Source organism: Crinia signifera, chromosome 9 (assembly GCF_055691185.1).
Source record: "Crinia signifera chromosome 9, ASM5569118v1, whole genome shotgun sequence".
Taxonomy (NCBI): domain Eukaryota; kingdom Metazoa; phylum Chordata; class Amphibia; order Anura; family Myobatrachidae; genus Crinia; species Crinia signifera.
Window position 1 is genome coordinate 56,428,350 of NC_139225.1, and position 16,100 is coordinate 56,444,449.

General features: G+C 39.3%; 35 non-coding genes across 35 annotated transcripts; all 35 read right to left on the reverse strand.

The window, feature by feature from the left end:
- Window positions 1–47: 47 nt before the first annotated feature.
- On the reverse strand, window positions 48–166 carry LOC146037949 (5S ribosomal RNA). Its single transcript, XR_014461581.1, has one exon. It is a non-coding gene; the product is annotated as a 5S ribosomal RNA (ribosomal RNA).
- A 347-nt stretch (window positions 167–513) lies between these two features.
- Window positions 514–632, reverse strand: LOC146038286 (5S ribosomal RNA). The gene has a single exon (XR_014461890.1). It is a non-coding gene; the product is annotated as a 5S ribosomal RNA (ribosomal RNA).
- A 344-nt stretch (window positions 633–976) lies between these two features.
- Window positions 977–1,095, reverse strand: LOC146037950 (5S ribosomal RNA). The gene has a single exon (XR_014461582.1). It is a non-coding gene; the product is annotated as a 5S ribosomal RNA (ribosomal RNA).
- Window positions 1,096–1,441: 346 nt separating this feature from the next.
- On the reverse strand, window positions 1,442–1,560 carry LOC146038381 (5S ribosomal RNA). Its single transcript, XR_014461977.1, has one exon. It is a non-coding gene; the product is annotated as a 5S ribosomal RNA (ribosomal RNA).
- A 345-nt stretch (window positions 1,561–1,905) lies between these two features.
- Window positions 1,906–2,024, reverse strand: LOC146039001 (5S ribosomal RNA). Its single transcript, XR_014462545.1, has one exon. It is a non-coding gene; the product is annotated as a 5S ribosomal RNA (ribosomal RNA).
- A 345-nt stretch (window positions 2,025–2,369) lies between these two features.
- On the reverse strand, window positions 2,370–2,488 carry LOC146038653 (5S ribosomal RNA). Its single transcript, XR_014462227.1, has one exon. It is a non-coding gene; the product is annotated as a 5S ribosomal RNA (ribosomal RNA).
- A 347-nt stretch (window positions 2,489–2,835) lies between these two features.
- Window positions 2,836–2,954, reverse strand: LOC146039418 (5S ribosomal RNA). Its single transcript, XR_014462924.1, has one exon. It is a non-coding gene; the product is annotated as a 5S ribosomal RNA (ribosomal RNA).
- A 345-nt stretch (window positions 2,955–3,299) lies between these two features.
- Window positions 3,300–3,418, reverse strand: LOC146037332 (5S ribosomal RNA). The gene has a single exon (XR_014461015.1). It is a non-coding gene; the product is annotated as a 5S ribosomal RNA (ribosomal RNA).
- A 345-nt stretch (window positions 3,419–3,763) lies between these two features.
- On the reverse strand, window positions 3,764–3,882 carry LOC146040184 (5S ribosomal RNA). The gene has a single exon (XR_014463344.1). It is a non-coding gene; the product is annotated as a 5S ribosomal RNA (ribosomal RNA).
- Window positions 3,883–4,228: 346 nt separating this feature from the next.
- Window positions 4,229–4,347, reverse strand: LOC146040186 (5S ribosomal RNA). Its single transcript, XR_014463345.1, has one exon. It is a non-coding gene; the product is annotated as a 5S ribosomal RNA (ribosomal RNA).
- A 345-nt stretch (window positions 4,348–4,692) lies between these two features.
- LOC146040187 (5S ribosomal RNA) lies at window positions 4,693–4,811 on the reverse strand. Its single transcript, XR_014463346.1, has one exon. It is a non-coding gene; the product is annotated as a 5S ribosomal RNA (ribosomal RNA).
- Window positions 4,812–5,156: 345 nt separating this feature from the next.
- On the reverse strand, window positions 5,157–5,275 carry LOC146039223 (5S ribosomal RNA). Its single transcript, XR_014462748.1, has one exon. It is a non-coding gene; the product is annotated as a 5S ribosomal RNA (ribosomal RNA).
- A 346-nt stretch (window positions 5,276–5,621) lies between these two features.
- On the reverse strand, window positions 5,622–5,740 carry LOC146040189 (5S ribosomal RNA). The gene has a single exon (XR_014463348.1). It is a non-coding gene; the product is annotated as a 5S ribosomal RNA (ribosomal RNA).
- Window positions 5,741–6,085: 345 nt separating this feature from the next.
- On the reverse strand, window positions 6,086–6,204 carry LOC146040190 (5S ribosomal RNA). Its single transcript, XR_014463349.1, has one exon. It is a non-coding gene; the product is annotated as a 5S ribosomal RNA (ribosomal RNA).
- Window positions 6,205–6,548: 344 nt separating this feature from the next.
- On the reverse strand, window positions 6,549–6,667 carry LOC146037951 (5S ribosomal RNA). Its single transcript, XR_014461584.1, has one exon. It is a non-coding gene; the product is annotated as a 5S ribosomal RNA (ribosomal RNA).
- A 346-nt stretch (window positions 6,668–7,013) lies between these two features.
- LOC146037952 (5S ribosomal RNA) lies at window positions 7,014–7,132 on the reverse strand. The gene has a single exon (XR_014461585.1). It is a non-coding gene; the product is annotated as a 5S ribosomal RNA (ribosomal RNA).
- A 346-nt stretch (window positions 7,133–7,478) lies between these two features.
- Window positions 7,479–7,597, reverse strand: LOC146039399 (5S ribosomal RNA). Its single transcript, XR_014462907.1, has one exon. It is a non-coding gene; the product is annotated as a 5S ribosomal RNA (ribosomal RNA).
- A 345-nt stretch (window positions 7,598–7,942) lies between these two features.
- On the reverse strand, window positions 7,943–8,061 carry LOC146038436 (5S ribosomal RNA). Its single transcript, XR_014462028.1, has one exon. It is a non-coding gene; the product is annotated as a 5S ribosomal RNA (ribosomal RNA).
- Window positions 8,062–8,406: 345 nt separating this feature from the next.
- Window positions 8,407–8,525, reverse strand: LOC146039473 (5S ribosomal RNA). The gene has a single exon (XR_014462975.1). It is a non-coding gene; the product is annotated as a 5S ribosomal RNA (ribosomal RNA).
- A 345-nt stretch (window positions 8,526–8,870) lies between these two features.
- Window positions 8,871–8,989, reverse strand: LOC146038160 (5S ribosomal RNA). The gene has a single exon (XR_014461774.1). It is a non-coding gene; the product is annotated as a 5S ribosomal RNA (ribosomal RNA).
- Window positions 8,990–9,334: 345 nt separating this feature from the next.
- Window positions 9,335–9,453, reverse strand: LOC146038161 (5S ribosomal RNA). The gene has a single exon (XR_014461775.1). It is a non-coding gene; the product is annotated as a 5S ribosomal RNA (ribosomal RNA).
- A 346-nt stretch (window positions 9,454–9,799) lies between these two features.
- On the reverse strand, window positions 9,800–9,918 carry LOC146038284 (5S ribosomal RNA). Its single transcript, XR_014461888.1, has one exon. It is a non-coding gene; the product is annotated as a 5S ribosomal RNA (ribosomal RNA).
- Window positions 9,919–10,264: 346 nt separating this feature from the next.
- LOC146040191 (5S ribosomal RNA) lies at window positions 10,265–10,383 on the reverse strand. Its single transcript, XR_014463350.1, has one exon. It is a non-coding gene; the product is annotated as a 5S ribosomal RNA (ribosomal RNA).
- Window positions 10,384–10,728: 345 nt separating this feature from the next.
- Window positions 10,729–10,847, reverse strand: LOC146040192 (5S ribosomal RNA). Its single transcript, XR_014463351.1, has one exon. It is a non-coding gene; the product is annotated as a 5S ribosomal RNA (ribosomal RNA).
- Window positions 10,848–11,192: 345 nt separating this feature from the next.
- Window positions 11,193–11,311, reverse strand: LOC146039224 (5S ribosomal RNA). The gene has a single exon (XR_014462749.1). It is a non-coding gene; the product is annotated as a 5S ribosomal RNA (ribosomal RNA).
- A 346-nt stretch (window positions 11,312–11,657) lies between these two features.
- On the reverse strand, window positions 11,658–11,776 carry LOC146040193 (5S ribosomal RNA). Its single transcript, XR_014463352.1, has one exon. It is a non-coding gene; the product is annotated as a 5S ribosomal RNA (ribosomal RNA).
- A 345-nt stretch (window positions 11,777–12,121) lies between these two features.
- Window positions 12,122–12,240, reverse strand: LOC146040194 (5S ribosomal RNA). Its single transcript, XR_014463353.1, has one exon. It is a non-coding gene; the product is annotated as a 5S ribosomal RNA (ribosomal RNA).
- Window positions 12,241–12,584: 344 nt separating this feature from the next.
- LOC146037953 (5S ribosomal RNA) lies at window positions 12,585–12,703 on the reverse strand. Its single transcript, XR_014461586.1, has one exon. It is a non-coding gene; the product is annotated as a 5S ribosomal RNA (ribosomal RNA).
- Window positions 12,704–13,049: 346 nt separating this feature from the next.
- LOC146037954 (5S ribosomal RNA) lies at window positions 13,050–13,168 on the reverse strand. The gene has a single exon (XR_014461587.1). It is a non-coding gene; the product is annotated as a 5S ribosomal RNA (ribosomal RNA).
- A 346-nt stretch (window positions 13,169–13,514) lies between these two features.
- LOC146039400 (5S ribosomal RNA) lies at window positions 13,515–13,633 on the reverse strand. The gene has a single exon (XR_014462908.1). It is a non-coding gene; the product is annotated as a 5S ribosomal RNA (ribosomal RNA).
- Window positions 13,634–13,978: 345 nt separating this feature from the next.
- On the reverse strand, window positions 13,979–14,097 carry LOC146038437 (5S ribosomal RNA). Its single transcript, XR_014462029.1, has one exon. It is a non-coding gene; the product is annotated as a 5S ribosomal RNA (ribosomal RNA).
- Window positions 14,098–14,442: 345 nt separating this feature from the next.
- Window positions 14,443–14,561, reverse strand: LOC146039474 (5S ribosomal RNA). Its single transcript, XR_014462976.1, has one exon. It is a non-coding gene; the product is annotated as a 5S ribosomal RNA (ribosomal RNA).
- A 345-nt stretch (window positions 14,562–14,906) lies between these two features.
- LOC146038162 (5S ribosomal RNA) lies at window positions 14,907–15,025 on the reverse strand. The gene has a single exon (XR_014461776.1). It is a non-coding gene; the product is annotated as a 5S ribosomal RNA (ribosomal RNA).
- A 345-nt stretch (window positions 15,026–15,370) lies between these two features.
- On the reverse strand, window positions 15,371–15,489 carry LOC146038163 (5S ribosomal RNA). Its single transcript, XR_014461777.1, has one exon. It is a non-coding gene; the product is annotated as a 5S ribosomal RNA (ribosomal RNA).
- A 346-nt stretch (window positions 15,490–15,835) lies between these two features.
- LOC146038285 (5S ribosomal RNA) lies at window positions 15,836–15,954 on the reverse strand. Its single transcript, XR_014461889.1, has one exon. It is a non-coding gene; the product is annotated as a 5S ribosomal RNA (ribosomal RNA).
- Between the last annotated feature and the right edge of the window lie 146 nt (window positions 15,955–16,100).

A 16,100-nucleotide genomic window follows, 5' to 3' on the forward strand; every position in this document is an offset into this window, starting at 1 on the left:
AATTTAAATAGCAAGAGAATAAAAACAATTTGCCAGTAATGGGAAAAAACCTACAGCACCTGGTGTTCCCATGTGGTCTCCCACCCAAGTACTAAACAGGCCCAACACTGCTTAGCTTCCAAGATCAGACGAGATTGGGCGTATCCAATGTGGTATGGCTGTAGGTGAGATACTGGCACTTTTTTGCCCTCTTCTACTTCTATAACCAGGTAAGCGAATAAAAAAGTTTCCTAACTGTATTGCCTTACTGAAAAAAAATCATGTGTTGGTAATGTAAAAAGACCTACAGGACATGATATTAGCAGGTGGTCTCAAATTAAACTACTAAAGAGGCTCAACACTGTTTAGCTGCCAAAAGCAGTTGGAATTGGGCCTAAACAGTGTGGTAAGTTTTTAGGTGATGGCTATTGTGTCTGTTTGACCTGTCCCAAATGTCTGTATTGGCAATAAAAAATAAAAAGTTTCCAATTTAAATAGCAAGAGAATAAAAACAATTTGCCATTAATGGGAAAAAACCTACAGCACCTGGTGTTCCCATGTGGTCTCCCACCCAAGTACTAACCAGGCCCAACACTGCTTAGCTTCCAAGATCAGACGAGATTGGGCATATCCAATGTGGTATGGCTGTAGATGAGATACTGGCACTTTTTTGCCCTCTTCTACTTCTATACCCAGGTAAGCTAATAAAAAAGTTTCCTAACTGTATTGCCTTACTGAAAAAATCATGTGTTGGTAATGTAAAAAGACCTACAGGACATGATATTAGCATTTGGTCTCAAATTAAACTACTAAAGAGGCTCAACACTGTTTAGCTGCCAAAAGCAGTTGGAATTGGGCCTAAACAGTGTGGAAAGTTTTTAGGTGATGGCTATTGTGTCTGTTTGACCTGTCCCAAATGTCTGTATTGGCAATAAAAATAAAAAGTTTCCAATTTAAATAGCAAGAGAATAAAAACAATTTGCCATTAATGGGAAAAAACCTACAGCACCTGGTGTTCCCATGTGGTCTCCCACCCAAGTACTAAACAGGCCCAACACTGCTTAGCTTCCAAGATCAGACGAGATTGGGCGTATCCAATGTGGTATGGCTGTAGGTGAGATACTGGCACTTTTTTGCCCTCTTCTACTTCTATAACCAGGTAAGCGAATAAATAAGTTTCCTAACTGTATTGCCTTACTGAAAAAAATCATGTGTTGGTAATGTAAAAAGACCTACAGGACATGATATTAGCAGGTGGTCTCAAATTAAACTACTAAAGAGGCTCAACACTGTTTAGCTCCCAAAAGCAGTTGGAATTGGGCCTAAACAGTGTGGTAAGTTTTTAGGTGATGGCTATTGTGTCTGTTTGACCTGTCCCAAATGTCTGTATTGGCAATAAAAAATAAAAAGTTTCCAATTTAAATAGCAAGAGAATAAAAACAATTTGCCATTAATGGGAAAAAACCTACAGCACCTGGTGTTCCTATGTGGTCTCCCACCCAAGTACTAACCAGGCCCAACACTGCTTAGCTTCCAAGATCAGACGAGATTGGGCGTATCCAATGTGGTATGGCTGTAGATGAGATGCTGGCACTTTTTTGCCCTCTTCTACTTCTATAACCAGGTAAGCTAATAAAAAAGTTTCCTAACTGTATTGCCGTACTGAAAAAAATCATGTGTTGGTAATGTAAAAAGACCTACAGGACATGATATTAGCATGTGGTCTCAAATCAAACTACTAAAGAGGCTCAACACTGTTTAGCTGCCAAAAGCAGTTGGAATTGGGCCTAAACAGTGTGGAAAGTTTTTAGGTGATGGCTATTGTGTCTGTTTGACCTGTCCCAAATGTCTGTATTGGCAATAAAAATAAAAAGTTTCCAATTTAAATAGCAAGAGAATAAAAACAATTTGCCATTAATGGGAAAAAACCTACAGCACCTGGTGTTCCCATGTGGTCTTCCACCCAAGTACTAACCAGGCCCAACACTGCTTAGCTTCCAAGATCAGACAAGATTGGGCGTATCCAATGTGGTATGGCTGTAGGTGAGATACCGGCACTTTTTTGCCCTCTTCTACTTCTATAACCAGGAAAGCTAATAAAAAAGTTTCCTAACTGTATTGCCTTACTGAAAAAAATCATGCGTTGGTAATGTAAAAAGACCTACAGGACATGATATTAGCAGGTGGTCTCAAATTAAACTACTTAAGAGGCTCAACACTGTTTAGCTGCCAAAAGCAGTTGAAATTGGGCCTAAACAGTGTGGTAAGTTTTTAGGTGATGGCTATTGTGTCTGTTTGACCTCTTCCAAATGTCTGTACTGTCAATAAAGAGAAAAAAGTTTCCAATTTAAAAAGCTAGAGAATAAAAACAATTTGCCAGTAATGGGAAAAACCTACAGCACCTGGTGTTCCCATGTGGTCTCTCACCCAAGTACTAACCAGGCCCAACACTGCTTAGCTTCCAAGATCAGACGAGATTGGGCGTATCCAATGTGGTATGGCTGTAGGTGAGATACCGGCCCTTTTTTGCCATCTTCTACTTCTATAACCAGGTAAGCTAATAAAAAAGTTTCCTAACTATATTGGCTTACTGAAAAAAAATCATGTGTTGGTAATGTAAAAAGACCTACAGGACATGATATTAGCAGGTGGTCTCAAATTAAACTACTAAAGAGGCTCAACACTGTTTAGCTCCCAAAAGCAGTTGGAATTGGGCCTAAACAGTGTGGTAAGTTTTTAGGTGATGGCTATTGTGTCTGTTTGACCTGTCCCAAATGTCTGTATTGGCAATAAAAAATAAAAAGTTTTCAATTTAAATAGCAAGAGAATAAAAACAATTTGCCATTAATGGGAAAAAACCTACAGCACCTGGTGTTCCCATGTGGTCTCCCACCCAAGTACTAAACAGGCCCAACACTGCTTAGCTTTTAAGATCAGACGAGATTGGGCGTATCCAATGTGGTATGGCTGTAGGTGAGATACTGGCACTTTTTTGCCCTCTTCTACTTCTATAACCAGGTAAGCTAATAAAACAGTTTCCTAACTGTATTGCCTTACTGAAAAAAATCATGTGTTGGTAATGTAAAAAGACCTACAGGACATGATATTAGCATGTGGTCTCAAATTAAACTACTAAAGAGGCTCAACACTGTTTAGCTGCCAAAAGCAGTTGGAATTGGGCCTAAACAGTGTGGTAAGTTTTTAGGTGATGGCTATTGTGTCTGTTTGACCTGTCCCAAATGTCTGTATTGGCAATAAAAATAAAAAGTTTCCAATTTAAATAGCAAGAGAATAAAAACAATTAGCCATTAATGGGAAGAAACCTACAGCACCTGGTGTTCCCATGTGGTCTCCCATCCAAGTACTAACCAGGCCCAACACTGCTTAGCTTCCAAGATCAGACGAGATTGGGCGTATCCAATGTGGTATGGCTGTAGGTGAGATACCGGCACTTTTTTGCCCTCTTCTACTTCTATAACCAGGAAAGCTAATAAAAAAGTTTCCTAACTGTATTGCCTTACTGAAAAAAAACATGTGTTGGTAATGTAAAAAGACCTACAGGACATGATATTAGCAGGTGGTCTCAAATTAAACTACTTAAGAGGCTCAACACTGTTTAGCTGCCAAAAGCAGTTGGAATTGGGCCTAAACAGTGTGGTAAGTTTTTAGGTGATGGCTATTGTGTCTGTTTGACCTTTTCCAAATGTCTGTACTGTCAATAAAGAGAAAAAAGTTTCCAATTTAAAAAGCTAGAGAATATAAACAATTTGCCAGTAATGGGAAAAACCTACAGCACCTGGTGTTCCCATGTGGTCTCCCACCCAAGTACTAACCAGGCCCAACACTGCTTAGCTTCCAAGATCAGACGAGATTGGGCGTATCCAATGTGGTATGGCTGTAGGTGGGATACTGGCACTTTTTTGACCTCTTCTACTTCTATAACCAGGTAAGCTAAAAAAAAAGTTTCCTAACTGTATTGCCTTACTGAAAAAAATCATGTGTTGGTAATGTAAAAAGACCTACAGGACATGATATTAGCAGGTGGTCTCAAATTAAACTACTAAAGAGGCTCAACACTGTTTAGCTCCCAAAAGCAGTTGGAATTGGGCCTAAACAGTGTGGTAAGTTTTTAGGTGATGGCTATTGTGTCTGTTTGACCTGTCCCAAATGTCTGTATTGGCAATAAAAAATAAAAAGTTTCCAATTTAAATAGCAAGAGAATAAAAACAATTTGCCATTAATGGGAAAAAACCTACAGCACCTGGTGTTCCCATGTGGTCTCCCACCCAAGTACTAACCAGGCCCAACACTGCTTAGCTTCCAAGATCAGACGAGATTGGGCGTATCCAATGTGGTATGGCTGTAGGTGGGATACTGGCACTTTTTTGCCCTCTTCTACTTCTATAACCAGGTAAGCTAATAAAAAAGTTTCCTAACTATATTGGCTTACTGAAAAAAATCATGTGTTGGTAATGTAAAAAGACCTACAGGACATGATATTAGCAGGTGGTCTCAAATTAAACAACTAAAGAGGCTCAACACTGTTTAGCTCCCAAAAGCAGTTGGAATTGGGCCTAAACAGTGTGGTAAGTTTTTAGGTGATGGCTATTGTGTCTGTTTGACCTGTCCCAAATGTCTGTATTGGCAATAAAAATAAAAAGTTTCCAATTTAAATAGCAAGAGAATAAAAACAATTTGCCATTAATGGGAAAAAACCTACAGCACCTGGTGTTCCCATGTGGTCTCCCACCCAAGTACTAACCAGGCCCAACACTGCTTAGCTTCCAAGATCAGACGAGATTGGGCGTATCCAATGTGGTATGGCTGTAGGTGGGATACTGGCACTTTTTTGCCCTCTTCTACTTCTATAACCAGGTAAGCTAATAAAAAAGTTTCCTAACTATATTGGCTTACTGAAAAAAATCATGTGTTGGTAATGTAAAAAGACCTACAGGACATGATATTAGCAGGTGGTCTCAAATTAAACAACTAAAGAGGCTCAACACTGTTTAGCTCCCAAAAGCAGTTGGAATTGGGCCTAAACAGTGTGGTAAGTTTTTAGGTGATGGCTATTGTGTCTGTTTGACCTGTCCCAAATGTCTGTATTGGCAATAAAAATAAAAAGTTTCCAATTTAAATAGCAAGAGAATAAAAACAATTTGCCATTAATGGGAAAAAACCTACAGCACCTGGTGTTCCCATGTGGTCTCCCACCCAAGTACTAACCAGGCCCAACACTGCTTAGCTTCCAAGATCAGACGAGATTGGGCGTCTCCAATGTGGTATGCCTGTAGTTGAGATATTGGCACTTTTTTGCCCTCTTCTACTTCTATAACCAGGTAAGCGAATAAAAAAGTTTCCTAACTGTATTGCCTTACTGAAAAAAATCATGTGTTGGTAATGTAAAAAGACCTACAGGACATGATATTAGCAGGTGGTCTCAAATTAAACTAATAAAGAGGCTCAACACTGTTTAGCTCCCAAAAGCAGTTGGAATTGGGCCTAAACAGTGTGGTAAGTTTTTAGGTGATGGCTATTGTGTCTGTTTGACCTGTCCCAAATGTCTGTATTGGCAATAAAAAATAAAAAGTTTCCAATTTAAATAGCAAGAGAATAAAAACAATTTGCCATTAATGGGAAAAAACCTACAGCACCTGGTGTTCCCATGTGGTCTCCCACCCAAGTACTAACCAGGCCCAACACTGCTTAGCTTCCAAGATCAGACGAGATTGGGCGTATCCAATGTGGTATGGCTGTAGGTGGGATACTGGCACTTTTTTGCCCTGTTCTACTTCTATAACCAGGTAAGCTAATAAAAAAGTTTCCTAACTGTATTGCCTTACTGAAAAAAATCATGTGTTGGTAATGTAAAAAGACCTACAGGACATGATATTAGCAGGTGGTCTCAAATTAAACTACTAAAGAGGCTCAACACTGTTTAGCTCCCAAAAGCAGTTGGAATTGGGCCTAAACAGTGTGGTAAGTTTTTAGGTGATGGCTATTGTGTCTGTTTGACCTCTTCCAAATGTCTGTACTGTCAATAAAGAGAAAAAAGTTTCCAATTTAAAAAGCTAGAGAATATAAACAATTTGCCAGTAATGGGAAAAACCTACAGCACCTGGTGTTCCCATGTGGTCTCCCACCCAAGTACTAACCAGGCCCAACACTGCTTAGCTTCCAAGATCAGACGAGATTGGGCGTATCCAATGTGGTATGGCTGTAGGTGAGACACAGGCACTTTTTTGACATCTTCTACTTCTATAACCAGGTAAGCTAATAAAAAAGTTTCCTAACTATATTGCCTTACTGAAAAAAATCATGTGTTGGTAATGTAAAAAGACCTACAGGACATGATATTAGCAGGTGGTCTCAAATTAAACTACTAAAGAGGCTCAACACTGTTTAGCTGCCAAAAGCAGTTGGAATTGGGCCTAAACAGTGTGGTAAGTTTTAGGTGATGGCTATTGTGTCTGTTTGACCTGTCCCAAATGTCTGTACTGTCAATAAAGAGAAAAAAGTTTCCAATTTAAAAAGCTAGAGAATAAAAACAATTTGCCAGTAATGGGAAAAACCTACAGCACCTGGTGTTCCCATGTGGTCTCCCACCCAAGTACTAAACAGGCCCAACACTGCTTAGCTTCCAAGATCAGACGAGATTGGGCGTATCCAATGTGGTATGGCTGTAGGTGAGATACAGGCACTTTTTTGCCCTCTTCTACTTCTATAACCAGGTAAGCTAATAAAAAAGTTTCCTAACTATATTGGCTTACTGAAAAAAATCATGTGTTGGTAATGTAAAAAGACCTACAGGACATGATATTAGCAGGTGGTCTCAAATTAAACTACTAAAGAGGCTCAACACTGTTTAGCTCCCAAAAGCAGTTGGAATTGGGCCTAAACAGTGTGGTAAGTTTTTAGGTGATGGCTATTGTGTCTGTTTGACCTGTCCCAAATGTCTGTATTGGCAATAAAAAATAAAAAGTTTTCAATTTAAATAGCAAGAGAATAAAAACAATTTGCCATTAATGGCAAAAAACCTACAGCACCTGGTGTTCCCATGTGGTCTCCCACCCAAGTACTAAACAGGCCCAACACTGCTTAGCTTCCAAGATCAGACGAGATTGGGCGTATCCAATGTGGTATGGCTGTAGGTGAGATACTTGCTCTTTTTTGCCCTCTTCTACTTCTATAACCAGATAAGCGAATAAAAAAGTTTCCTAACTGTATTGCCTTACTGAAAAAAATCATGTGTTGGTAATGTAAAAAGACCTACAGGACATGATATTAGCAGGTGGTCTCAAATTAAACTACTAAAGAGGCTCAACACTGTTTAGCTCCCAAAAGCAGTTGGAATTGGGCCTAAACAGTGTGGTAAGTTTTTAGGTGATGGCTATTGTGTCTGTTTGACCTGTCCCAAATGTCTATATTGGCAATAAAAAATAAAAAGTTTCCAATTTAAATAGCAAGAGAATAAAAACAATTTGCCATTAATGGGAAAAAACCTACAGAACCTGGTGTTCCCATGTGGTCTCCCACCCAAGTACTAACCAGGCCCAACACTGCTTAGCTTCCGAGATCAGACGAGATTGGGCATATCCAATGTGGTATGGCTGTAGGTGAGATACTGGCACTTTTTTGCCCTCTTCTACTTCTATAACCAGGTAAGCTAATAAAAAAGTTTCCTAACTGTATTGCCTTACTGAAAAAAAACATGTGTTGGTAATGTAAAAAGACCTACAGGACATGATATTAGCATGTGGTCTCAAATTAAACTACTAAAGAGGCTCAACACTGTTTAGCTGCCAAAAGCAGTTGGAATTGGGCCTAAACAGTGTGGTAAGTTTTTAGGTTATGGCTATTGTGTCTGTTTGACCTGTCCCAAATGTCTGTATTGGCAATAAAAATAAAAAGTTTCCAATTTAAATAGCAAGAGAATAAAAACAATTTGCCATTAATGGGAAAAAACCTACAGCACCTGGTGTTCCCATGTGGTCTCCCACCCAAGTACTAACCAGGCCCAACACTGCTTAGCTTCCAAGATCAGACAAGATTGGGAGTATCCAATGTGGTATGGCTGTAGGTGAGATACCGGCACTTTTTTGCCCTCTTCTACTTCTATAACCAGGAAAGCTAATAAAAAAGTTTCCTAACTGTATTGCCTTACTGAAAAAAATCATGCGTTGGTAATGTAAAAAGACCTACAGGACATGATATTAGCAGGTGGTCTCAAATTAAACTACTTAAGAGGCTCAACACTGTTTAGCTGCCAAAAGCAGTTGGAATTGGGCCTAAACAGTGTGGTAAGTTTTTAGGTGATGGCTATTTTGTCTGTTTGACCTCTTCCAAATGTCTGTACTGTCAATAAAGAGAAAAAAGTTTCCAATTTAAAAAGCTAGAGAATATAAACAATTTGCCAGTAATGGGAAAAACCTACAGCACATGGTGTTCCCATTTGGTCTCCCACCCAAGTACTAATCAGGCCCAACACTGCTTAGCTTCCAAGATCAGACGAGATTGGGCGTATCCAATGTGGTATGGCCGAAGGTGAGTTACATGCACTTTTTTGCCATCTTCTACTTCTATAACCAGGTAAGCTAATAAAAAAGTTTCCTAACTATATTGGCTTACTGAAAAAAATCATGTGTTGGTAATGTAAAAAGACCTACAGGACATGATATTAGCAGGTGGTCTCAAATTAAACTACTAAAGAGGCTCAACACTGTTTAGCTCCCAAAAGCAGTTGGAATTGGGCCTAAACAGTGTGGTAAGTTTTTAGGTGATGGCTATTGTGTCTGTTTGACCTGTCCCAAATGTCTGTATTGGCAATAAAAATAAAAAGTTTCCAATTTAAATAGCAAGAGAATAAAAACAATTTGCCATTAATGGGAAAAAACCTACAGCACCTGGTGTTCCCATGTGGTCTCCCACCCAAGTACTAACCAGGCCCAACACTGCTTAGCTTCCAAGATCAGACGAGATTGGGCGTATCCAATGTGGTATGGCTGTAGTTGAGATACCGGCACTTTTTTGCCCTCTTCTACTTCTATAACCAGGTAAGCTAATAAAAAAGTTTCCTAACTGTATTGCCTTACTGAAAAAAATCATGTGTTGGTAATGTAAAAAGACCTACAGGACATGATATTAGCAGGTGGTCTCAAATTAAACTACTAAAGAGGCTCAACACTGTTTAGCTCCCAAAAGCAGTTGGAATTGGGCCTAAACAGTGTGGTAAGTTTTTAGGTGATGGCTATTGTGTCTGTTTGACCTGTCCCAAATGTCTGTATTGGCAATAAAAATAAAAAGTTTCCAATTTAAATAGCAAGAGAATAAAAACAATTTGCCATTAATGGGAAAAAACCTACAGCACCTGGTGTTCCCATGTGGTCTCCCACCCAAGTACTAACCAGGCCCAACACTGCTTAGCTTCCAAGATCAGACGAGATTGGGCGTATCCAATGTGGTATGGCTGTAGTTGAGATACCGGCACTTTTTTGCCCTCTTCTACTTCTATAACCAGGTAAGCTAATAAAAAAGTTTCCTAACTGTATTGCCTTACTGAAAAAAATCATGTGTTGGTAATGTAAAAAGACCTACAGGACATGATATTAGCAGGTGGTCTCAAATTAAACTACTAAAGAGGCTCAACACTGTTTAGCTCCCAAAAGCAGTTGGAATTGGGCCTAAACAGTGTGGTAAGTTTTTAGGTGATGGCTATTGTGTCTGTTTGACCTGTCCCAAATGTCTGTATTGGCAATAAAAAATAAAAAGTTTCCAATTTAAATAGCAAGAGAATAAAAACAATTTGCCATTAATGGGAAAAAACCTACAGCACCTGGTGTTCCCATGTGGTCTCCCACCCAAGTACTAACCAGGCCCAACACTGCTTAGCTTCCAAGATCAGACGAGATTGGGCGTATCCAATGTGGTATGGCTGTAGCTGGGATACTGGCACTTTTTTGCCCTCTTCTACTTCTATAACCAGGTAAGCTAATAAAAAAGTTTCCTAACTGTATTGCCTTACTGAAAAAAATCATGTGTTGGTAATGTAAAAAGACCTACAGGACATGATATTAGCAGGTGGTCTCAAATTAAACTACTAAAGAGGCTCAACACTGTTTAGCTGCCAAAAGCAGTTGGAATTGGGCCTAAACAGTGTGGTAAGTTTTTAGGTGATGGCTATTGTGTCTGTTTGACCTGTCCCAAATGTCTGTATTGGCAATAAAAAATAAAAAGTTTCCAATTTAAATAGCAAGAGAATAAAAACAATTTGCCATTAATGGGAAAAAACCTACAGCACCTGGTGTTCCCATGTGGTCTCCCACCCAAGTACTAACCAGGCCCAACACTGCTTAGCTTCCAAGATCAGACGAGATTGGGCGTATCCAATGTGGTATGGCTGTAGGTGGGATACTGGCACTTTTTTGCCCTCTTCTACTTCTATAACCAGGTAAGCTAATAAAAAAGTTTCCTAACTATATTGGCTTACTGAAAAAAATCATGTGTTGGTAATGTAAAAAGACCTACAGGACATGATATTAGCAGGTGGTCTCAAATTAAACAACTAAAGAGGCTCAACACTGTTTAGCTCCCAAAAGCAGTTGGAATTGGGCCTAAACAGTGTGGTAAGTTTTTAGGTGATGGCTATTGTGTCTGTTTGACCTGTCCCAAATGTCTGTATTGGCAATAAAAATAAAAAGTTTCCAATTTAAATAGCAAGAGAATAAAAACAATTTGCCATTAATGGGAAAAAACCTACAGCACCTGGTGTTCCCATGTGGTCTCCCACCCAAGTACTAACCAGGCCCAACACTGCTTAGCTTCCAAGATCAGACGAGATTGGGCGTATCCAATGTGGTATGGCTGTAGGTGGGATACTGGCACTTTTTTGCCCTCTTCTACTTCTATAACCAGGTAAGCTAATAAAAAAGTTTCCTAACTATATTGGCTTACTGAAAAAAATCATGTGTTGGTAATGTAAAAAGACCTACAGGACATGATATTAGCAGGTGGTCTCAAATTAAACAACTAAAGAGGCTCAACACTGTTTAGCTCCCAAAAGCAGTTGGAATTGGGCCTAAACAGTGTGGTAAGTTTTTAGGTGATGGCTATTGTGTCTGTTTGACCTGTCCCAAATGTCTGTATTGGCAATAAAAATAAAAAGTTTCCAATTTAAATAGCAAGAGAATAAAAACAATTTGCCATTAATGGGAAAAAACCTACAGCACCTGGTGTTCCCATGTGGTCTCCCACCCAAGTACTAACCAGGCCCAACACTGCTTAGCTTCCAAGATCAGACGAGATTGGGCGTCTCCAATGTGGTATGCCTGTAGTTGAGATATTGGCACTTTTTTGCCCTCTTCTACTTCTATAACCAGGTAAGCGAATAAAAAAGTTTCCTAACTGTATTGCCTTACTGAAAAAAATCATGTGTTGGTAATGTAAAAAGACCTACAGGACATGATATTAGCAGGTGGTCTCAAATTAAACTAATAAAGAGGCTCAACACTGTTTAGCTCCCAAAAGCAGTTGGAATTGGGCCTAAACAGTGTGGTAAGTTTTTAGGTGATGGCTATTGTGTCTGTTTGACCTGTCCCAAATGTCTGTATTGGCAATAAAAAATAAAAAGTTTCCAATTTAAATAGCAAGAGAATAAAAACAATTTGCCATTAATGGGAAAAAACCTACAGCACCTGGTGTTCCCATGTGGTCTCCCACCCAAGTACTAACCAGGCCCAACACTGCTTAGCTTCCAAGATCAGACGAGATTGGGCGTATCCAATGTGGTATGGCTGTAGGTGGGATACTGGCACTTTTTTGCCCTGTTCTACTTCTATAACCAGGTAAGCTAATAAAAAAGTTTCCTAACTGTATTGCCTTACTGAAAAAAATCATGTGTTGGTAATGTAAAAAGACCTACAGGACATGATATTAGCAGGTGGTCTCAAATTAAACTACTAAAGAGGCTCAACACTGTTTAGCTCCCAAAAGCAGTTGGAATTGGGCCTAAACAGTGTGGTAAGTTTTTAGGTGATGGCTATTGTGTCTGTTTGACCTCTTCCAAATGTCTGTACTGTCAATAAAGAGAAAAAAGTTTCCAATTTAAAAAGCTAGAGAATATAAACAATTTGCCAGTAATGGGAAAAACCTACAGCACCTGGTGTTCCCATGTGGTCTCCCACCCAAGTACTAACCAGGCCCAACACTGCTTAGCTTCCAAGATCAGACGAGATTGGGCGTATCCAATGTGGTATGGCTGTAGGTGAGACACAGGCACTTTTTTGACATCTTCTACTTCTATAACCAGGTAAGCTAATAAAAAAGTTTCCTAACTATATTGCCTTACTGAAAAAAATCATGTGTTGGTAATGTAAAAAGACCTACAGGACATGATATTAGCAGGTGGTCTCAAATTAAACTACTAAAGAGGCTCAACACTGTTTAGCTGCCAAAAGCAGTTGGAATTGGGCCTAAACAGTGTGGTAAGTTTTAGGTGATGGCTATTGTGTCTGTTTGACCTGTCCCAAATGTCTGTACTGTCAATAAAGAGAAAAAAGTTTCCAATTTAAAAAGCTAGAGAATAAAAACAATTTGCCAGTAATGGGAAAAACCTACAGCACCTGGTGTTCCCATGTGGTCTCCCACCCAAGTACTAAACAGGCCCAACACTGCTTAGCTTCCAAGATCAGACGAGATTGGGCGTATCCAATGTGGTATGGCTGTAGGTGAGATACAGGCACTTTTTTGCCCTCTTCTACTTCTATAACCAGGTAAGCTAATAAAAAAGTTTCCTAACTATATTGGCTTACTGAAAAAAATCATGTGTTGGTAATGTAAAAAGACCTACAGGACATGATATTAGCAGGTGGTCTCAAATTAAACTACTAAAGAGGCTCAACACTGTTTAGCTCCCAAAAGCAGTTGGAATTGGGCCTAAACAGTGTGGTAAGTTTTTAGGTGATGGCTATTGTGTCTGTTTGACCTGTCCCAAATGTCTGTATTGGCAATAAAAAATAAAAAGTTTTCAATTTAAATAGCAAGAGAATAAAAACAATTTGCCATTAATGGCAAAAAACCTACAGCACCTGGTGTTCCCATGTGGTCTCCCACCCAAGTACTAAACAGGCCCAACACTGCTTAGCTTCCAAGATCAGACGAGATTGGGCGTATCCAATGTGGTATGGCTGTAGGTGAGATACTTGCTCTTTTTTGCCCTCTTCTACTTCTATAACCAGATAAGCGAATAAAAAAGTTTCCTAACTGTATTGCCTTACTGAAAAAAATCATGTGTTGGTAATGTAAAAAGACCTACAGGACATGATATTAGCAGGTGGTCTCAAATTAAACTACTAAAGAGGCTCAACACTGTTTAGCTCCCAAAAGCAGTTGGAATTGGGCCTAAACAGTGTGGTAAGTTTTTAGGTGATGGCTATTGTGTCTGTTTGACCTGTCCCAAATGTCTATATTGGCAATAAAAAATAAAAAGTTTCCAATTTAAATAGCAAGAGAATAAAAACAATTTGCCATTAATGGGAAAAAACCTACAGAACCTGGTGTTCCCATGTGGTCTCCCACCCAAGTACTAACCAGGCCCAACACTGCTTAGCTTCCGAGATCAGACGAGATTGGGCATATCCAATGTGGTATGGCTGTAGGTGAGATACTGGCACTTTTTTGCCCTCTTCTACTTCTATAACCAGGTAAGCTAATAAAAAAGTTTCCTAACTGTATTGCCTTACTGAAAAAAAACATGTGTTGGTAATGTAAAAAGACCTACAGGACATGATATTAGCATGTGGTCTCAAATTAAACTACTAAAGAGGCTCAACACTGTTTAGCTGCCAAAAGCAGTTGGAATTGGGCCTAAACAGTGTGGTAAGTTTTTAGGTTATGGCTATTGTGTCTGTTTGACCTGTCCCAAATGTCTGTATTGGCAATAAAAATAAAAAGTTTCCAATTTAAATAGCAAGAGAATAAAAACAATTTGCCATTAATGGGAAAAAACCTACAGCACCTGGTGTTCCCATGTGGTCTCCCACCCAAGTACTAACCAGGCCCAACACTGCTTAGCTTCCAAGATCAGACAAGATTGGGAGTATCCAATGTGGTATGGCTGTAGGTGAGATACCGGCACTTTTTTGCCCTCTTCTACTTCTATAACCAGGAAAGCTAATAAAAAAGTTTCCTAACTGTATTGCCTTACTGAAAAAAATCATGCGTTGGTAATGTAAAAAGACCTACAGGACATGATATTAGCAGGTGGTCTCAAATTAAACTACTTAAGAGGCTCAACACTGTTTAGCTGCCAAAAGCAGTTGGAATTGGGCCTAAACAGTGTGGTAAGTTTTTAGGTGATGGCTATTTTGTCTGTTTGACCTCTTCCAAATGTCTGTACTGTCAATAAAGAGAAAAAAGTTTCCAATTTAAAAAGCTAGAGAATATAAACAATTTGCCAGTAATGGGAAAAACCTACAGCACATGGTGTTCCCATTTGGTCTCCCACCCAAGTACTAATCAGGCCCAACACTGCTTAGCTTCCAAGATCAGACGAGATTGGGCGTATCCAATGTGGTATGGCCGAAGGTGAGTTACATGCACTTTTTTGCCATCTTCTACTTCTATAACCAGGTAAGCTAATAAAAAAGTTTCCTAACTATATTGGCTTACTGAAAAAAATCATGTGTTGGTAATGTAAAAAGACCTACAGGACATGATATTAGCAGGTGGTCTCAAATTAAACTACTAAAGAGGCTCAACACTGTTTAGCTCCCAAAAGCAGTTGGAATTGGGCCTAAACAGTGTGGTAAGTTTTTAGGTGATGGCTATTGTGTCTGTTTGACCTGTCCCAAATGTCTGTATTGGCAATAAAAATAAAAAGTTTCCAATTTAAATAGCAAGAGAATAAAAACAATTTGCCATTAATGGGAAAAAACCTACAGCACCTGGTGTTCCCATGTGGTCTCCCACCCAAGTACTAACCAGGCCCAACACTGCTTAGCTTCCAAGATCAGACGAGATTGGGCGTATCCAATGTGGTATGGCTGTAGTTGAGATACCGGCACTTTTTTGCCCTCTTCTACTTCTATAACCAGGTAAGCTAATAAAAAAGTTTCCTAACTGTATTGCCTTACTGAAAAAAATCATGTGTTGGTAATGTAAAAAGACCTACAGGACATGATATTAGCAGGTGGTCTCAAATTAAACTACTAAAGAGGCTCAACACTGTTTAGCTCCCAAAAGCAGTTGGAATTGGGCCTAAACAGTGTGGTAAGTTTTTAGGTGATGGCTATTGTGTCTGTTTGACCTGTCCCAAATGTCTGTATTGGCAATAAAAATAAAAAGTTTCCAATTTAAATAGCAAGAGAATAAAAACAATTTGCCATTAATGGGAAAAAACCTACAGCACCTGGTGTTCCCATGTGGTCTCCCACCCAAGTACTAACCAGGCCCAACACTGCTTAGCTTCCAAGATCAGACGAGATTGGGCGTATCCAATGTGGTATGGCTGTAGTTGAGATACCGGCACTTTTTTGCCCTCTTCTACTTCTATAACCAGGTAAGCTAATAAAAAAGTTTCCTAACTGTATTGCCTTACTGAAAAAAATCATGTGTTGGTAATGTAAAAAGACCTACAGGACATGATATTAGCAGGTGGTCTCAAATTAAACTACTAAAGAGGCTCAACACTGTTTAGCTCCCAAAAGCAGTTGGAATTGGGCCTAAACAGTGTGGTAAGTTTTTAGGTGATGGCTATTGTGTCTGTTTGACCTGTCCCAAATGTCTGTATTGGCAATAAAAAATAAAAAGTTTCCAATTTAAATAGCAAGAGAATAAAAACAATTTGCCATTAATGGGAAAAAACCTACAGCACCTGGTGTTCCCATGTGGTCTCCCACCCAAGTACTAACCAGGCCCAACACTGCTTAGCTTCCAAGATCAGACGAGATTGGGCGTATCCAATGTGGTATGGCTGTAGCTGGGATACTGGCACTTTTTTGCCCTCTTCTACTTCTATAACCAGGTAAGCTAATAAAAAAGTTTCCTAACTGTATTGCCTTACTGAAAAAAATCATGTGTTGGTAATGTAAAAAGACCTACAGGACATGATATTAGCAGGTGGTCTC